A 20,094-nucleotide genomic window follows, 5' to 3' on the forward strand; every position below is an offset into this window, starting at 1 on the left:
ACTCCCTTGTCATCAGGTCTTTGATGGTGAAAAATTATTGGAATTGCCTTTTGTTTATATCAAACGAGTTCTTTTTTTTTTTTAATACTTCATTATTTGAAAATGCAGTATTGGACTTGAAAGAAGTATACTAACTAATCTGAAATCCTCTGAGACTCAGTGCTGGTAATGTAGCGGTTGTGATAGACAATCTACATTCAAAGCACAGACAGTCCCCGAGTGGCAAATGTGTTCTATTCTAAAAGTTAACTTAAAAGTCTGCTGTTTTGAAGTTGCAAAGACATTTTGCCATGGAAACAAAGTTATAAATGAAGGACAGTTGAATTTCTGAACCAGCCCACAAAAGTTGACCTTGCCCATGGCGTGTCTGAAGCCACGTGCTTCAAGCACAGGTTTGTAGCAGAACATGACAGAGCGTGGGCGCGCTGCTCGGTGCCCCACTTGATCACCATCTCTCATTTTCGTGTTGTTGGCTTGTCAGAGAAATGCTGTTATTTCTTTGTTGTATCTCTTAAAGATGTATTAGTCAAAGACTAACACGATTCAGTAAGAACCAGCTCTCTGATCTCTCATAGTCCAGGAGATTGCCTTGGAACTCTATTTTACCTTAAAGCAAAGAACAAATAAATATATTTTTCTGTATGACAGCAATTGGTCTATTTCCTTATACTTTCCCCTTTTCGCTCATTCATTAAATTTAAATTTCTTTTCTTATCACTTGGTGTGTTAATTAGGTTTTTGTTTTGTTTGGGTTTTGTTTGTTTGTTTGTTTGTTTGTTTTGTCAACTTGACAGAAGAAGTAGGGTCATCTAGGAAGAGAGAACCTTAATTGAGAAAATACCTTCTTCAGATTGGCTTGCCATCTGTTGGGCATTTTCCTGATTAAAGAGTGATGCGGACGGCCCACTGTAGGTTGTGCCATCGCTACGGAAGATTGGCAGTTGGGCATGGGTTAAATAAGAGAGCAGGCTGTGAAAAGCAAGCCTAAGGTAATGTTCCTGTTCCTCCATTGTCCTTGATTCAGCTCCAGCCTTCGGGTTCCTGCTGTTTCTTGAGCTTCTACCTTGGCTTCACCCAGGGATGGACTGTGATCAGAATGCGTAAACCAAATAAACTCCCCAAGCTGCTTTTGGCCAGTGTTTTTATCATAACAGACACAAAAAATAACCAACATTTGATGTAATGGAAGTAGTCCATATTTTTTTTTGTTTTGTTTTAACATGTTAGATATTTAAAACACCCTTGACAGCTGTAATGATGGCAAATATCAATGGATGCCATTAATCTATGTCACCAAACAGCTTTTTCACTCTTGCCCATTCATTTTCCTGAAACTTCATAAAATTAAATTGTTTAAAAAATTATTTATGTACCATTAAAATCATTCTGAATTTGGCCTCCATTCATTTCTTCTGTATCTCCGTACCTCCCATCACAGACTTTTGTCTTGGCTTCTTACTCCTAGTCACACCTGATATTTTTCTCTGTTGAATGCCTTTATAACTACCACCACATTATACTGACATTGTTCCATCTGAAGCCTATTCTTCAAGGTTCCATAATATTCCACATTTTCTGAAGAAATGTGGACTAATGGGGGAAAGGCGTTGAGTACTAGAGAACATCAAGTTCCAGCCCTGTCATCCCCTGCCATCGTCTTAGCTATCTGTGAGCCCAACTTGATCCTCTCACAGTCAGCGTTCTCACACATGTAGTAAAATCTATAGTACTTTGATCATAGTGTTGTTTTGAAGATTACACTTTAAAAAGTTAAAATTTCAAAATATGATGCTAGTCTCTGAGCATCCCATAGCAACTAGTCATCTTGTCCTTTTGAACTCTATGGCAACTTCCATCTCAGCTATTCATTCTGTTATATCTCTATTTTTGCATAAAGACATGTTGAGTCCCCAAGCGTTTTAAATGGTTAAAACTTTGACTTTGTCAAAGTCCCAATTAGGCTTCAGAAATCAGAAGCCACAATAAGTATTTTGGACAGATTCATGTGTAAGGAACTAGTCATACAGATGTTTAAAAAAAACAAAACTAAACCCCCCCAAAACAGAAAGAGCAAGTAGAGATAGGTAGAGAAAGGGGTGACCATCTGCAGGTCCACAGAAGTCAATGGGGTAAATAGAAAGTCCTAGCTGACATCTGTTGAAGGAACTACACTGATGGTCATCAGAACAGGAAACAAGACCTGTCCACTTCCAGACACTCTTTAGTTACTAGAGCCTTCCATTGGCACAGGCATTCCAAAGTAGAACATTAAATGGGGGATGGGCTTTGGGACTTTGTAGATGGCCAAGTGGGCAAAGTGCTTGCTTTGCATTTTGAGTGTTGCCTGCTATGCCAGAAACATAGACACGCATACTCATGTCCTTCCACAATGTCTGAATTTATTTAGTAAATTTACATTGATTTATTGAATAAATGTGTCCAATAAATTCATATGGTGAAGGAGTTTCAGTGGCAAGAATTAACCAATAATCCCCACTACCTTGGCTCTGACTGAGGCAGGTTCAGGTCTGTTACTCCAATCTTCTCTTATTTTTAACGTGTATAGGTATTTTGCCTGCATGTATGTCTAGATGGCCTAGAGGCAGAGTTAGAAAAAGTTGTGCCATGTTGATGCTGGGAATTGAACTTGGGTCATCTATAAGAGCTGTGAGTGCTCTTACCGTTGAACCATCTCTCAAGCCCCTTTATTCTAATCTTAATTACTAATATTAATTCTTATAACACACAGCAAATCTATCATCTATCTATCTATCTATCTATCTATCTATCTATCTATCATCTATCTATTATCTATTTACATAACAAGTACAAGTTAAAGTGGCTACAGTAGAATCTGAGAGGCTTCAGGAGTAGGCTGAGAGAGTCAGGATCGACAGGGAAGGTGCAGTTGAGTTTGGCTTCAATGTGAAAGGACAGAGCCACTGAGTTGGGGCAGGAATGGCAGATCCAAGACCATAAGGGTTTGCAGATGGACAGGAAGGTGGCTGTCACGTAGGCATTGTCAATAGTGGGTGACCAAGCTGAGCTGAAGCCCCAGAGGTTGTTGGGAATTCTCTGCCTGTTGGTCCTTGAGGCATATACTGGCTGTCTGCTGACAGGTTAGTATGGGAGTGTGACGTCACAGTGTTTGATGTCGAGCGCTTTATAGGTCCACCCAGAGGAGTTACACACTTTCCTCGATCTGAAACATCTGGTAAGTTCCTGGGCGTGGTTTTTCTTGATATGATTTTAATATGCCCAGTGCCCTTAAATCTAACTCACCCTAATAAATAAAGAATCACATTATTTTTTATGCTCAGGAATATGTCATTATCAGTCAGTGCTACATGGGCGGTACTGACCAGATAGTGTTGTTTGCTGGTCCACCCTACAACAACACAGTCATTCTCCACCCTCACAACTGAGTCAAACGCTGCTTGTAAAATATACTCTCAAGGCAAAGTACATCCTGAAAAAACAAAATTATACGTAATAATGAATAATACAGAGTAGGATCTCAACAGTGGACAAGTATTAAGAGCTAAGTCTAGATCCCTATCACCTACATTTAAAAAACAAAACAAAACAAACAAACAAACAAAAACCAGGTAGGTGTGCCTATAACCACAGAGCTAGAGGGCAGAGGCAGCAGACCCTGCGGGCTCACTGAGATCCAGCTAAACAATCAGTTCCAGGTTCAGTGAGAAACCCCCTCTTTTTTTTTTCCTTTTTTTAAAAATTAATTTATTCTTGTTACATCTCAATGGTTATCCCATCCATTGTATCCTCCCATTCTTCCCTCCCTCCCATTTTCCCCTTATTCCCCTCCCCCTCATGAGGGGGATTACCTCCCCCTGTATATGCTCATAGGGCATCAAGTCTCTTCTTGGTAACCTGCTGTCCTTCCTCTGAGTGCCACCAGGTCTCCCAAAAGGTGGAGGAATGATTGAAGAAGACATGACACTATTCACGCTTTCATGTGTTCATCAACATATACATATACAAAACAAAGGACAGAAAGGGTGAATTTGGAGTTAAGGGCTAATTGTAAACAAATGCTCAGAACAAAATGGAAATCTGCCAATGTGATGGTATTTGTCCTTTGTACAGATTCTTTACCAGAAAAGGAATTCTACACATATTTCTTGATTGTTGCATGATTCTCTCTTTTGCAATAGGCCCCTTCTGAAGCAATTTAGATTGTCAGTGTAAATGGGACTCTTGCTAGAAGGGGTTTTTTTTTTCCTTCTTGAGTAAGATTAGCCTTTATCTGTATTTAATAGATACTGTTAATAAGAAAACTAATATAAGTCACATTCCTCACCTGAAACACCTAGTTGTTTTTGTAGCTAGAGTCACAATTTAAGCTTAGACTTTTTAGCCTTAGGACTTAGCATGTTTGAGCATGTCAATAGAGATAAAAGAGTAGGCTTATTTACGGAAGTGGGGGGGGGAGGAAGCTGGGGGAAGGGGGGACTTAAAAGTGATATGAAAAGTTTACTTTGAGGTTGTTTGCCACACAGTAGTGGTAAAGGCTTAGTGAGTGATGTTGTCTGTTTCACAAACTTACTCCTGAGACCTAGAGCTTCAGTGAAGCTACAACAGTGTGTTAGTCCATCTTCTGTTACTAATAATAAAACAGCAAGATGGAGTCAGTTCTGTAGCACAAAAAAGACGTCTTTTGATCCATTGTTCTGGAAACGCAAAGTAAAAGACTACGTGTGGTGATAGCGTTCCAATGGATTCCTGGGTGGGGCAGGGGATCATCGCTCTGAAAAGATAGGAGCATGCATGAAGGTGTGTCACTTGGGATCTCCTAAAGCCACAGGAATTCTCCCTCACGGGGGAGTCGATCCACCCTGATGAACTCATCTTATTGTCCTTCCTTCTCAAGGCCTCATCTCTAAATACACAGGCTGACCGAGGTTCCAACTTTTTAAATTCCCATGATAATTAACCTCCAGCATGAGTTTTGGGAATGCAAACTGAATTCATACCAATGCTTTGTCAAGATTTGCTGGAGCCAGGTGTGGTGGTGCACTCCTTCAATCCCAGCACTAAGGTGGCAGAGGCCTGAGGATCTCTCTGAGTTCCAGGCTAACCAGGATTACATGGGACCCTGGACAGAAACAAACAAACAAAACTGAAATGTATCAATACTTTCCTAGTTTTTCAACATTCTATACAAGTGTGTCTAAGTGTAAGAGAAGTCCATTTCCTTTTAACGTGTGGTTTAAAATATTATAATAAAGACAAATGATTGTTTAAAAATATGCCGGCTACCACGATTGGTTGATTTGTCTGGTTGTTTTTAAAATGCGATTTTGGTTGAATATTTATTTCAGAAGTTTGCCAAATTACAATTGAATTTCGAGTACATGGATTTTCATTTCCAAACTCATGTACATTTTGATTTTTCTCCAGATTAAAATTTCACTATTTTTCTGGGAATGAAAGCATTGCTCTTGTTTAAGGATTGCTTTTTTTTCTTCCGATATTGGGGCGATGGAGTGGGGGGTGGGGTGGAGAATCTAAGTAGTTTGAGAGTAGTTTTTAAACTTTCCACTCATCTTCTGTCTCATTTTCCTCCCAGATGGCTATCTTCCTCTTCTGTCTCTAAAACTGATTCATATGTCATCTGGTTGTGCTGGATAATAGTGGTGTGTTCAAACCCGAGGCAGATATCAGACTCTCCTAAATACGTACAGAGCATCAAAGAGCTGTTGATAGATCTAAGAACAGATATAGAAACTATTTTTTCAACCAAGAGAAAAATCCTTATAGTCTGTCTTATGGTTGTACAGCCCTTTCATATGGGAAAAGGTACTTAGTGAGTAAGGCAAGCACGTGAAGTTCTCCCCTCGTGAGAAGTGAGATCTGCTCCTTATAGCGTGCTTTGAAACCGTATCATTAACACTGATAAATTTGGGCTACTAGGATTATCATTTATGATTTAAAAATCTCTTAGTCCTTCTTATTTTCTCTATAAAGATAAACCGTTTAAAACCTTGAACTGTAGGTAACCAATTTTTAAGCAATTCCACTAATCCAAGTTAATACTATGTCACAGAGGGGGAAAAATCTTTGTGAAAGTTAACTGTTTTTGTGTTACTCTAAGATGCTTAAATTATGGTCCATGGATTACCCTCATCAGAACCCCTTAGAGTGCTTAGAAAATGTAGAATCTTGGAAACAGGAGGGGACAATGGAATGGAAATGCTATATCATATATATATGTATATATAGTAAAATATTTACTTTAACTATTGTGTGTGTCCATGCATGCGTGTGTGTGTGTGTGTGTGTGTGTGTGTGTGTGTGTGTGTGTGTGTGTGTGTGTGCTTGAACAAGCATCCCAGGTGAGTTTTATATTTGCCGACATTTAAGAACTACCTCTCAGGACAGTAACTACTCAGCTCAGGAAGCGGAATAGGGTTTTATGTGTCTGTTTACTCATTCTGGTGTTGTTTTGTTTTCTGATGGTAAAACTCAAACCCAGCACAACACATGTGCTAGAGTCTATCACTGATGTTCCTTTTCAGCACTAGGAAAGCACTTTAGTAAACTTTCTTGTCTTCGAAACAAAGCTAGGGCTTCCAAGTTTATTTTGGGCAAAAGCAGCATCATAATCTACTATTAACATTTAGCAATCAACAGCGTGGGTGGGAAACTGTCTATATCAAAACCCTTTGTTGGAGCACCTCCCCCAGACTAGCAGCACTGGGCGGTGCTGGGGGGTGGGGCACCACTAGGACCAACAGATGTGTAATGGAGAGGCGAGAAAGATAGAAAAACAGAGTGCTGTGTGCGCTATGGAAAGGGGTGGAATTGTAGACGTGATGGCAATGACAGGCAAGAGATGGGGCTGAGGTTGACACCCTATTATTGCTCAGTAGGACCAGTGGGATTGGTGTACAACAGCCTGGAGCTTATATAGAGGCAGATTATGCCCCCCCCAAATTTGCTGCCAGGTGACAGGATCTCCCTGGCTCTGGGTAACGATGGAGGCGTAAGAAGAGGAAAAGTTCACTTACTGGATTGGACCTCTGTGAAAGACCACGTGAGGCCATGTTGGTGCTTGTGGTCCATGCTGCTGCTCCAGGCTGTGAAGAAGCCTGAGATCCACGTGGATATATGCAGTCTGTGCTGCTCCCTGATGTCTTGGTGATGGCCTTGGGCTTTGTTGCCTAGGGAGACCATGTTGATGGGAGTAGGATGCATAAACAGCTACCTGAGGCCCTGTTGAGACCCATGGCCCGTGCAGCCGCTGAGGGTCTGTGGTCCTGATATTCATTTATCTCCGTGGCCTGTGTGGGTGTCAGTGGTCTGGGCTGTCGCCTGAAGTCATATTGATGTCTGTGGGAGATGAAGAGCTGTCCAGGCTGTCTCCAGAGAGCTGGTCCTGTCCGTGTCAAGAGCAACCCCTCCCTTCTCCAGTCACTGTGGGACTCTCCTCAGTTGATGGCTTCTAGGGTGGATGAAGGTGGAGAAAGGACCTATCTTCCCTTGGGGGGCTGGCCACTAGGGATTTGACCATGTTTCAGTGAGTTATATGAACGACACAAAGTAGACTTGTTTTTTCTTTTTCCTTCTTCTTTTTCTTTCTACTTTTTCCTTCTTCTTCCTCTTCTTCTTCCTCTTCTTCTTCTTCTGTGTGTGGGTCATGAGGAAGGGAATTGGATATGGGAAGACTTGGAGGTGAGCACAATCAGGTTGCATGATATGAGGTTTCTAAATGATCAATAATCAATAACAATAACAACAACAATATTCTTTGTCTTACACCTTTCTACTGAATAGAAAGTAAAATAACTTGCTATACAATTAATCACAAATACAGTCCTGAATGTGTTTTGCCCATACACACAAGTATTGTCTAAAACATGTCTTCTTTGTAGAGGCCAGGCCCTGCCACCACTGTGCTTGTTTGAGTTCACAAATCTGTTGCAAACTGTAGCTTCCCTGTCACTTAACTGGCTCTCCTTGCTTCCTAAGCCGTGTTTCCTGACAGCCATTAGAGCCTCCTACCACTGCCATGGCCACCTTGGTCTTGTGCTTTAGCAAAGCACTGGCCTCTGCTACCATGAGGCTGGAGCTTTTGCCTCCAATGTTTCCTTCTTTCATTGGTTCAAACACTGAACACAGTGATTGTTGTAGCTGGCAAAGCCATTATAGCTTTCACCACCTCCAATATTGCTTCCTTCATTAACAAATCCACTATATCGACCCACTGCTGCCATATTTACTACCACTGTGGCTGCCACCAAAGCTACCACTGCCACTGAAGTTTCCCCCAGAACCAAAATTGTCCTTGCCATCAAAACCATCTCCACAACCACCACCAAAGTTTCCTGTACTACTTGGACCTCTTGGGTTGAGTGAAACACAAGTCATCTCTTACTTCCATAGGGCTTTCCTCACTTTGCAGTTGTAGCAGTAAGCAATATAGTACTTCCAAATGACAATTATCCATGGGTCATGGTAGTCATGGGCAATGTCTCACTTTTGCTATGATGAACCACTGCAAAAGAAACTTGGGGAAGAATGGCTTTGACCCGGGAGCTAGAGTAAGGTCAAGACGTGTCCAAGCCACCAAAATCTCAATCTTGAGGGTGGCGGGAGTAAGTATCGCTCCCTCACTGTTCTGTGCCTGCATTCCCCAATGTCCATAGTCTTTCAACCCCCACCTCTGCAATTCTCAAGGTCATCACTTAGCCCAGCACCTGGAATTCTTCTCTATGCAAATGAAGCATTCCTAGTACTTCAGCCCCAGCCAGTGATGTTCACTCACCCGAAAGCCCTTGTCCACTTCCTCAAGGCTTATATAACTTTTATTCCCCTCAATAAAGAGAGTTGTATCATTGGAACAACTGTGTCACTGAAAAGGCTGTATTGGAGAAGGCTTTTTCCCTCTGGGCATTCACCACTGGACTGAGATCCTGCACATCCAGCCTCCTGGCTTAGCTTCATTCCTTCTGGTCCAGCACCTGTATGCTTCCATACCTCAACACGTCGAGGGGAAGAAGCAGGGCCTGAGCTCCAAACCGACAGCCATGGACGAGTGCTGCTTACTGGCATGTTCAGCATGGCTTACTCAGCCTGCTTTTGAACTCAGGACCACCATCCCAGGAACGGCACCACCCACAATGGACTGGGTCCTCCCCGATCAACCACTAATTAAGAAAATGCTCTACAGCCAGATCTTACGGAGGCATTTTCTCAATTGAGGCTTCTTCCTTTTGAATGACGCTAGTTTGTGTCAAGTTGACATAAAATTAGCCGGGACAGGCAACAAAAGCAAAGCCCCTGTTTTGTACCCTGCCTCTGCAGGTTGTGTTTTCAGTAACTTTAATTTTGCATACTGTTCAAAATAACGTCACATGTGATATTCTTCAGTGTCTTCTTTAATGCCACTAACAAAGGTCTCTTGAGACTCTTCCCTTGATGCAGCTGTCTTGGGCTCCATAAGTCTTCCAAGCACCTGGTATGACGTTGGAGTCAGAGCTTGCATGGGTTTCCTCCATGTGGCATACCTGACAAACTTGTTGTCTAGATCCCTCATTGCCTCACAGTTGGTGAGTGTTCCCCATTGCTCAAAATGACTCCTCAGACTCTCACGGGCTGTTCTGAAGCTCAGCCCTCAAAGTTGAAGAGCTTCCTCAACCTCTACAATGCTTCCGGTATCCTTAGGAGACTCTGGCTTAGGCCTGGAGGCAGGGGAACGAGAGCCTTCAGCATTGCTTCCTTGGTGGCATCAACACTTAGGAAGCCCAGCCATTCTTGAGACGGTTCTTGCTGGAGTAAAGGACCAAGGAAAAATAGTGGCAGAAGGGGTTGTGAGAAGAATGAATGATGGTGAGTGAAAAAACAAAAACAACAACCCACTAATCATTAGGGAGAGCACTGAGGCCTGTGACAGGGGAGTCCCTGAGAGGCCATCGTCTGATGCTGTGAAGGTGGAGCCTGTGATGTGTCGGACACCCCGAGGATATTGGAGCTGCCAGAGCTGTGGGCTCTGCATCAAGAGAACTGCTGATACTGATAGGAAGCGGAAGCAGCCCAACAGAGGGAAGTACGTTGCCCGCAGCAAAGCTGGAAGGGAAGCGCTGTCTAATAAACCCTCCAACATTACATGTGGAGTTGAGGATTTTGGAGTTTCTCCGCTGGCTTGTGGTCTTGCTTTGGTCCAGTATTTCCTCACCATGCCTCCTTTCCCTCTTTTTGGAGTGGTAACGCATCTTTAGTGCCATTGTTTGTTGGAAGTATGCAATGTGATTTTTGCCTTTGCTTTTACGTGAGGTTGGAGTTAAGAAACGGCCTTGGGTCTCAGAAGAGAGATTGACTTTAGGCTTTGAAACAGTGTTGAGACTGAAAGACTGTGGGGGACCTTTGAAATTGTACCGAATGCATCTTGCATTGTGATAAGTCTATAAGCCTATGGGGGCCAGGGAGTAGAATACGGTGGTTTGAATAAGAATCACTCCCAAATGCTTGTATGTTTGAATCTTTGGGCCTGAGTTAGTGGAACTCTTTGAGAAGGATTAGGAGGTTGAGCTGTAACATTACTGAAGTGGGCGTGGCCTTGTGGGAGGAGGGGGAGTGACTGGGGTGGGCGTGGCCTTGTTGGAGGAGGGGAGTGACTTGGGGTGGGTGTGGCCTTGTTGGAGGAGGTGAGTGACCCGGGTGGGCTCTAAGGTTTCAAAAGCCCACACCAGGCCCAGGGTTTCTCTCTCTCTGCCTGTTGCTTGCAGATCACGATTTGAAGGCCTTAACTACTGCTCCAGCTCCATGCATGTCTGTCTACTGCCATGTTCTCCCACCGTGATGATCCTGGACTAACCCTCTGAACTTTAAGTGAGAGATAGAACAGTAACTAATACAGCTGGTTTACCTGCCATATCTACATTTGTATCTTCCACACTTGCACTCAAAGTGAGGGGCAATAGAAGAAGTTTTCTCTCTGGCTCTGTTCAGTAAGGACGTAGCGGTTGTGCTCAGAAAATTCAGCCAGCACATCGCCAATCTCCTGTTCATTCTCTCTGTCTGTCCGTCTCTCTCCTTTTTTGTCAAGTGGCCTAAAAGATGAGCTCTACTTTCATTTTTTAAAAAGTCATCCTTTTATTTATTTTTTATGCGTATGGGGTTTCTGCTTGCATGTATGAATGTATGCCATTCCTGTGAAGTACCCATGGAGGCCAAAAGAAGAGGCCTCAGAGCCCCTGGGGCTGGAGTTACAGATAGTAGTGAGTACCTTGTAGGTTCTAGGACTCAAACCCGAGTCTTCTGAAAGAGCTGCCAGTGCTTTTAACTGCGTCACCATCTCCAGCCCTGAGATCTACACTTTCTACTTGACATCTTCATTCGCTCCTCTTTTTTAGTCCATCACACCTTTCCAAGTTTTTGAAGTTTCAGATCTTATCATCCTTTCCAGTCTTAACTTAGCCGGTTTCCGTTTCACAAATGCCAGCAGAAGGCACTTAGGAAGACCACGTCATGATATAGAAGTCAGACAATTCATGTCATATTCATTGTTTAATTCATGCCTTGTCTCCACGCTTTTAGGAGACAACATGGAATATGTGGCAGAGCTAAGGAACTTTAAGCTTAGGAGTCTCTCAATCTTTTTTAAAAAGGCTGCAAAAAAAAAATGCTCAAGCTTGACTGTATCTGGGAGTCTTTATTATGTTGGGTGATGCCCTCTGCCTTGATTATGTCTATTTTACACTCCTATCTGCTGAGGAAATATCCTTGAATGAGCAATCTAGAACTAAAGCCACTGGTGACGTGTGAGAGTCCTCACCGTTACTTGCCTTCCACTAGTTTCTACTCCTGAAAGTGACCCGCCATTTCCCTAGTTTCACAAGCCATCACCTCCAATAGTAAAAGGAACAGTTGTCCTCAAAGGACAGTAACACTCAACCATTGAAGAAATGTACTGGGTATCTTTTAAATGCCAGGCACTGCAGAAGCCAAAGTAGACACAATCTCTCTGTTGTCATGAGCAACAAGACCAGTATTCGGACATAGCCAAGTGCCATTATAAATTGTGGTAAATCATAAGAACTAAAAATACATGGTGGTAGGATTGTTGATAGCCACCAGGGATCTTAAACTTATTTGGCATGCCAGATTCTCTGCTCCCCCTCTCCACAATGTCCTATTCAAACTGAGCCCTGAGGGTAAGTAGCAGATAGTAAGTAGGTAATAGTAAGATGGTTAAAAGGAAGACGGGCAGGTGTACAGAGCTTATAACTGTTCCAATTAGAGTACAACCGAAAAACTAAGTGGTCAGGAAATCCTCAGCCCAGAAAGCAAGGAGAGAGTTATATGAGATGAGACGGGGAAAGGCAGGTGTGTTCAGACACCCAGTGGTTTACAGGGCACTGAAAGGTCTCTAGCCTTACTCCAGGATAATAATAAATTCTTTGAAGGTGTTGTGCAACAAGTGACATGGCTTTATTTGCTTTCTGAAAGATCATTTTGCCTGCAAAGCAGTGAGTAACAGGTTACCTGCAGTTAGGCCGAATCAGCTCTGTAGTGACGGCAAAGAAGCAGAAGCATTAGGGGAGTTTGGAGGAAACACTTCTAGGAGTTGGCACAGCAACAGATACGGGAGACAAGCGTGAGAGAAAACGTCAGGGACCATTATTGATGCTTGATTTGATGAACTGAATAACCAGGAAAACACGAAGTTGGCCCAAACGTTTCAAACCTGAGACATTTTGTGGCTTGCCTGTAGGCATGCAGGTCAGCAAAGCAGATGATGACGCAAATGACGACTTTGGATTTAATGGAAGAGTCTAGGCTCCAGGTGGGTAGTAGAAATGTGAAAGCTGACACTACGGTTTGTGCAACCGGGCAGAGGCTGAGAGAAGAATGGGTCTATGCAAAGGGACGAGAGAAACTATATCCCGGAAAATAGAAGGAAGGCTAAGATGATGGGTGTCAAACAGAGAGGAAAAGTTAAAGGAAGAATGCAAAGTGTTGACTGTTGCCGGAGCACAAGGAGGATGAGGATGGAAAATGGTATTTATTTTACTAATGAGGAAAAGAAAGGCCCATTTGAAGGCCATATAGATTCCTGAGCCTCTCTGGGTACAGTGATTTATGTATGCTTCTTTCTCTCCGCAGGATATAAATCCCCCAGTTTTTTACCTTACTCCATCTCACAGCACTGTGTAGCATATCGAAGTGTGTAGGTCTCCCTCTGAATAACGCCTTGACTGACACACCTTCATCTCCTTCAACGGAGCTGGTATTTCTTGCTCTGCCTATGGCACGCAGGTGGGCTTTAAACACACCTCTAACACCTCAGGCTACGTTACATTCTACTTCTTTGTCTATCACTGCATCATGGAACCAGAAACTCGAGGTGGTAGATTGTGGGATTCCTGATTTTCACAAAGTTCACAACTGCAAAGCGTTGGAAAAGAGTTAAAATATGGAGACCGCTAGTTTACCCGCAAACTGAACACGGCGTTGGGCAGCAGTGTGGAGAAGCAGCCACACAACTCCTCCACAGTCTGATATAAACTCTCCTATCGTAAAACAATGACCAGTCATACTTCTGTTATTCCAAGATCAGCTTTCCAGCAATTTTGTCTGGAAGAGGGCCAAAGCTGGAAGCTAAGAGAATGAAACATTTCTCTCAGGGAAAGGACTTTTGGTCCTTTATTGAGCAATTAAAAAACAAATAATCTCAAGACACCATTTGATAGACTCACTGTCCTACTTGCTGACGGGAAGAAAAAGAACCTCTCATTAGCTGGCTGTGGATATAAACATTGGATCAATCATTGCCTGCAGCCATACAGAAAAGTAGGGAAGACAAAACAAAACAAACAACAACAAAAAAACCCAACGCGGGTAGTAAAAACACCACCACCGCCACCAGAAAACAGAAGGATTAAAGTGGATATACAGGCAGGTGAGCACAAGTGAGGGGTCTTTAATAAAAGTCAGTAGAACGCTGCAAAAAGCAGCACCGAAGTGGGGATTTTATACACTCACGCAGGCACACCTCTGCAATCCTATGGGACTTCGGTGCACGGTATCACATTTGATAGTCAGTGATCCACTAAGATTTTCGTTATCCATTGTTTTCTTTAAGAACGTAAGAAATACGTACGTCTTCGAGAGACTTCTGTCAAATGGTTAAAAAAAAAAAAAAGATTGCCGCCTTAAAACGCAGCACAATTAATAAACTGAAATACAAGTCAGACGCGGAGCCTGGTTTCATCAGTCACCAGTTTTGGATGGACAGGGTTAGGACTCAGGTTCCCAAAGACGACCCTCTCCCTCAAGGCTTCCGGTGAAACTGCAAAAGTAAGCAGTCCGGGCCAGCCCTAAGGCATTACTGCAGCGTCCCCCATTGCTTGAGGCTTCAGGAAATTGCTGCTGCCTTCGCTTCGGTCTCCGCTGTGGTAAAAATCAAGGTAAAGGGTCTCCACTAGATTTGGCCGGTCTGAGACCATAAATTAAGCACTGCGTTTCTGAACGAAGTAAATCTGTTCTGCGGGTGCTATAAAATACCGGGGCTCTAAACGTTTGGGAGCGGAAACGTCTCAGCCCACTTCGGTGGGCTTCCCTGTTGTGGGGTTGTACCTAAAAGCACCTGCCAGCGCCGTAAGTTCTGGGGCTTTCGGAGAGGGGCCGACAGGGTTCATGTCTCGGGGTCGGTGGCGGGGGGGCGCTTGCTAAAATGCATTTGGAATGGCGTCAATCATCGGCACAGTTCCCGGGGCACCGCCGGGCTTTGGGCGAGCGTCTCGGGAGCGGTGTCGGAGCTCGCACGCCTCCCGCCCGCTCGCCCGCGAAGCCTGGCGGCGGGGGCGGCGGGCACGCGCGGGGGCTCCGGGTCCGGGCGGCCGGGGGCGCCGTCGGCGGGGCTCGCGCAGCCGCACTGGGCGCGCCCGACTTGCCGGCTCCTCCTCCCGGCTCCGTAGTAATCATGGCGGCGGCGGCGTTCGCGGTCCCTCGGGTGAAACAGAAAGCGGGAGCTACGCGGAGAGGGAGCGAAGAGCGGGGCTGAGGCGGCGGGCGCCGTCACTGCCGGGAAAAACAACCCCCAACAGTCAGCGCCGCGGCGGCCGCGGGAGCCCGGCCCGCCGCCAAAGGTAGTGAGGGGAGGGGACGATCCGGAGCCCCGCCGGGGAGACGCCAGGGGATCCGCCTTCCTTCGCCTCGGAGCGGCGGGACTCGGAGGTGAGAGCCGGTTGACGGGGGCGCAGACGCCGGTGCCCGCGTCGGGGAAACCGTTAGGCTAGGGCTTGCGGGCCGCGGCGCCGCAGGGCTGAGTCCGTCGGGGAGGGCGGGCGACGCCCCCTCGCGGGGTAGCGCCGTCGGTGGGACCGCGGGCCCGGGACGCGGCGGCGGCGGCAGAGGAGACTTGCGCGACACCTGCCGGGGCTGGGCGGCCGCGGAGCTCAGCCCGCTCACCTGGGGGTTAAATCCTCGAAAACACGCCCTTCGGGTCCGCGCCCGGTGCCCGGCGGCTCCTCTCCCCAGGTAAGGTAAACCACCTGTTCGGTCGGGAGGAGGAGGAGGAGGAGGACGGCAGGCGGCGGTCCTCGCCCCGGTTTTCACAGCCTGCGTGGGTGAACTTTTGACACGACTCTGGAAAGGGCGTCGTGCGCTAGGGTGAAGGAAAAATGAGCGAATGATTTCCACGTCAGATCGCTAGCGCTGCTGGTTTAAGAGAGTGCGATAGGTAATCGTATATGTATATTTCTTTTTTCTAGAAGCCTTGGGGTATTTGGGTGTGTGTGTGGTGTGTGTGTGTGTATTGCTGAGGGTGCTAGGGATGGTGAGCTAGAGAGGGGTGTTTGTGTGTGTGTGTGTGTGTGTGTGTGTGTGTGTAAGTTCCATTGGGCACCTTTTTGCCTGTCCATCTATTAATTGAGAAACAGCAGGCTGATAGGCTTTTCCCTCCTTTTATAGTATAATCTTATATGCTCACGGTGGACTTTAAGGAGAAAAAAACCTGATCCACATCATGATTTTTGCTGTTTCCTATTGTGGTCTGTTTTAGTTCTTGGAACCCAAGTTTGTGTGTGTGTGAGTGTGTGTCTGTGTCATAAGAATCAAATAGCATCGGTTCTCTGCCTTTTGGCTAAGATCAGCTGTAAGAGTGAAATAACGGTTGAAGCTTTTCTGTAATATTTGGCTCACTATGCTTTTTACCAACATTAGAACTAAACATATGCCATTCAAAACCGAGCCATATGTCAGACAGAAACAAATGAAGATTTCTGGCTCATAGCCTGTGTTTAGATAAATATTTAGTTTTTGTGTTTCTGAGAGGTATGTAATTCTTGCCATCCCATAAGTTTTGTTTAAGTCCCCTAAAAATGTTCCCGAGAGATGCGTACCCTGCTTTCTAAACATTTTCCTGTTTGAATTGATTTTTCTCAACTAATGAGATAAATTACCCATGGAAACAGGTGGTAGGCCTAATAGAAAGCAACGGCAGGGACCTTTTAAACATGTTTTTTTTTTTCTAAAATATAAATATGAGAGTTTGCTTTAAAAAACATTTTAGCCCACTTGTAATTCTTGCCACCACTAATATCACCTTTTAAGAGGAAGAAGAGATGATGAGGTGACAGGGGAAGGATCTTGTTTAGATTTTATATTTTAAAAAATTTAGCGTTCTCACATTAAATTTCTCTGTGTTTTCTTGTCTTCATAGATCGTCACCCTGTCTCAGGCTGGCCACCTTTAGCCACCTGTCTGCGTCTGTCTTATCTCTTTCCGTTCCCCTTTTTTCCACATCCTCCTCATCACCGAATGATCAGGAAAAATAAGCCCCTACTTAACCATGGTCTCAGGGAAGCATGGCTATAAGGGGAATTTTCTCCCAAATTAATGTTGTACATTCAAGAAAAAAAAATTTTTTTTTTGGTGTTATGTGTCATCACTTCCTCTCTCCATGTAATTGAGAGCTGATTTATTTTACCATACATTTAATGATTCTTCTTTCCTTTCTATATTTCTTTGATTTTCAGCTTTTTTTTAATGCACATTAAGAAAAAAGTTCTCTGCCTTTCATGTCTAATGAGATATAGGCTGAGAGATTCTGGGAAAAAAAATAGGAGAAAAATAAAGAATATTGTAATGAATAATGTCTTTTAGCTTGACTTAGGTAAAAGACATTTAATTTATGATTTGTTCAACTTTAGCTTAGATCCATAGGTAATATTTCTCCTTCTCTTGAAAATATTTGTATTTCTTGGTGTTTATGTATGTAAGATTTATTCATCTTGTATTTAGCCTGTAGTGTTAAAATACTATTTGATGATGTAACTAAAATAGTTTTTTTTTTAAAGCAAAACATGCTTAGTGCATTTTTTTTTTTCATGAAAAAGAGTTTTGATTATGTCCTGGTGCATGATATAAAGATGCGGATATGATTCCCAAGTTTATTAGCCTTGTGATGCTATGCGGTTTGTTGTTGTTGTTAAATGCAACCTCCAAAACAAGAACTATTACTTGAAATAAGTTTTGGATGTTTTTAAGAAGTCAGATTTAGATTTGTGTACATGTCTGTTGCACTGAGTTCCGTGGTACTTCAGCTGATCACGTTGGCACAACAATCGTGTATCAATGTTGTGAGCTCACACACACACACAAAAATCCATGACCAATAGTGTTGAAGGGCGCATTTGGTTCTTGTGCATGTATTGTGAGTGACTGTCCTTTTTAATACTCTCATCTTTATTTCAGTGTTACTCAGTGACTTCTTTTTCTGTCAGGGTCCCTGATATATTCTCTCCATCGGTTGGGTTTGGCCTTTAATGCCTGCTGTCTAGGTTTGCCTCGCAGCCTCCATCAAGGTCTGCATGGGTTTCGCCTTCCGATGTGCCCAGTCCTCTGCCAGCCATTCCCGGGCTGGAAGGCTACCTCTCTCGTAAGGTAACTACAAGATGGTGAACTTGGGAGGAGACAGCTTGGCCTCAGAGGGTGGTAAGCTATTGTCAAAGTGTTTGGGTGTGTTCCTTCGTGTAAGATGCACATTATTTGAGAGTTGGACACTAACAAAGGAGACCTTTAGCAAAAGCTGTAGCACAATATTGTAAAGTATGTGGCACCCATGATGACTGAGAGCACTCTGAGCGGGGCTACAACAGCCTGGGCCTTTGGAAGAAGCCCAACTTGAAATTTAGGAAAGTGTTTATCAAAGGAAAACTCAATCCAAAAGAGAATGACAGGCAGACTTGGATGTGATAGCAAGAGGAATAGTTCGGGAGCATCCAAGGACAAGTATGAGGGAAAAAGAGGCGACCAGGCAGAGACTGGAGCTAGGCCTCAGCAGGTGTGAAGAGTAGAGTACAAAGCCCTGGAGAGGAGAGTTTTGCTTATCAGCAGGAATCTGTCTTTAAAAGTGATAAAGAGCCACATGCCACCACTTTGTTTTGTTTTCACTGTTTTTGGTTAGCATGCAAAATATGTATTATTGTACCAGGCTCATTTTCTTCCCCACTACCATCTTTGGACCCTTCCCTGCTTCTTGGGGTTCCCTGTTCCTCCCCAAATGGATCATCTTTCATCTTTGTGTGTGTGTGTGTGTGTGTGTGTGTGTAGGTGTGTGCATGTGCGTGTGTGTGTGTGCATGTGTGTGTGTGTGCATGTGTGTGTGTGTGCATGTGTGTGTGTGCATGTGTGTGTGTGTGCATGTGTGTGTGTGTGCATGTGTGTGTGTGTGCATGTGTGTGTGTGTGTGTACATGTGTGTGTGTGTGCATGTGTGTGTGTGTTGGGGGTGGAGAAGCACACACATCTCTGTATATAAGAGAAAAATCTGTCTTCCTTATCTCTCCTGCTCCCACCTCCCACTCCCTTGTCCCCCCACCAGTCACATTTCTGCGTTTCCACCATACACAGACAGACAGACAGGTAAAAATTCTGTATATGAGAGAAAATGCAGTATTTTGTCTGTCTTACCATATTTTGTTTCGCTTAGCGGTTTGATCTCTAGCTTCAGCTTTTTTAGTGTATAGATTCTCTATGTTTATGTAACTTAGGTAAGAGTAGACAGCCGTTTTATGGATTGTTTGATAATATTGCCTTGTAAACTATAGCCTCTGATGAATATTCTTGTTTGTTTGCTTGTTTGAAAAAATTGTTTTTTCAAATGTAAAAACCTTGTCTGCAAGCTGGAGTTAGCCATCTGGCCTAGTTTGCCGAAACATGGCTAACTGTCCATACAGCACGTATTGCCAAGTATTTACCTAACGGTTGTTTGAAGCAGTGTATTTATCTTTTCTTGTGGTATATGAAAATAAAGAAAATATACTAAAGTAACCACTACTGTAATTATTACTTTGTGCCTGGTGTTCCAGCCAGAGCCTAGTCTAGGCCTCAGAATGAGGAAGTAAGAGAAGTCTTTGAGCTGCACCTTAAGACAGCGAAGCAGCTGGGTTCACAGTTTCAAACAAGCACAGATGGCACTGTAGAAACCTTGAGTTAGGGACCTGGTGCTCCGTAAGTGATGGCACGGGGACCCATAATGTGTTCTTAAAAGGTAGTCTAAGGTGAGTTCTAAACATTTAGAAATTCTACAGTAACTCCAAGAACAGTCACCGTTAATGGAATAATTGGCAATCAGATTGATAAACTAGAGTCATGTAGAAAAATGTTACACCATGTAGATTAAAGAAGGGAGGAAAGACCCAGAAATCTAAGAAACACTTAGATTAAAATTATTTTAACATGATTATGGTGATTGTAAAGGATAAGTATTGATTGCTTTGAAACTACATTTATGTTAAACATCTCTTTTGCTGGACGTGGGGCACACGCCTTTAATACCAGCACTAGGAAGGCCGAGGCAGGCGGATCACTGTGAGTTCGAGGCCAGCCTGGTCTACAAAGTGAGTCTAAGACAGGCAAGGCTATCACAGAGAAACCCTGTCTCAAAAAACAAAAACAAAAACAAAAAACCAAAAGAAAGTTCTAAATTTATAACCTGTACTTCTAAGACAGAAGCTCTCAGCCTGTTGGTCAAACGACCCTTTCACAGGGGTTACATATCAGATACTCTGCATATCAGCTTTTTACATTATGATTTACAACAGTAGCAAAATTACAGTTCTGA

At 43.8% G+C, this 20,094-nt stretch overlaps 1 protein-coding gene across 2 annotated transcripts in view; it reads left to right on the top strand.

Moving 5' to 3' along the window:
* The first annotated feature begins 14,289 nt into the window (after positions 1-14,289).
* The window catches only part of FNDC3A (fibronectin type III domain containing 3A), a 156,172-nt gene continuing 150,367 nt past the window's right edge, over positions 14,290-20,094 (top strand). The window contains exon 1 of one of the 2 annotated variants that reach the window (XM_084767822.1): positions 14,290-14,435. The gene's annotated coding sequence lies outside the window, so the exon portion shown is untranslated. Of the gene's footprint in view, positions 14,436-14,966; positions 15,205-20,094 lie in introns of those variants that run through there. The other variant, XM_084767821.1, reaches the window with a different exon arrangement.

This window comes from Acomys minous, assembly GCF_964271855.1.
Source record: "Acomys minous genome assembly, chromosome: 18".
Lineage (NCBI taxonomy): Eukaryota > Metazoa > Chordata > Mammalia > Rodentia > Muridae > Acomys > Acomys minous.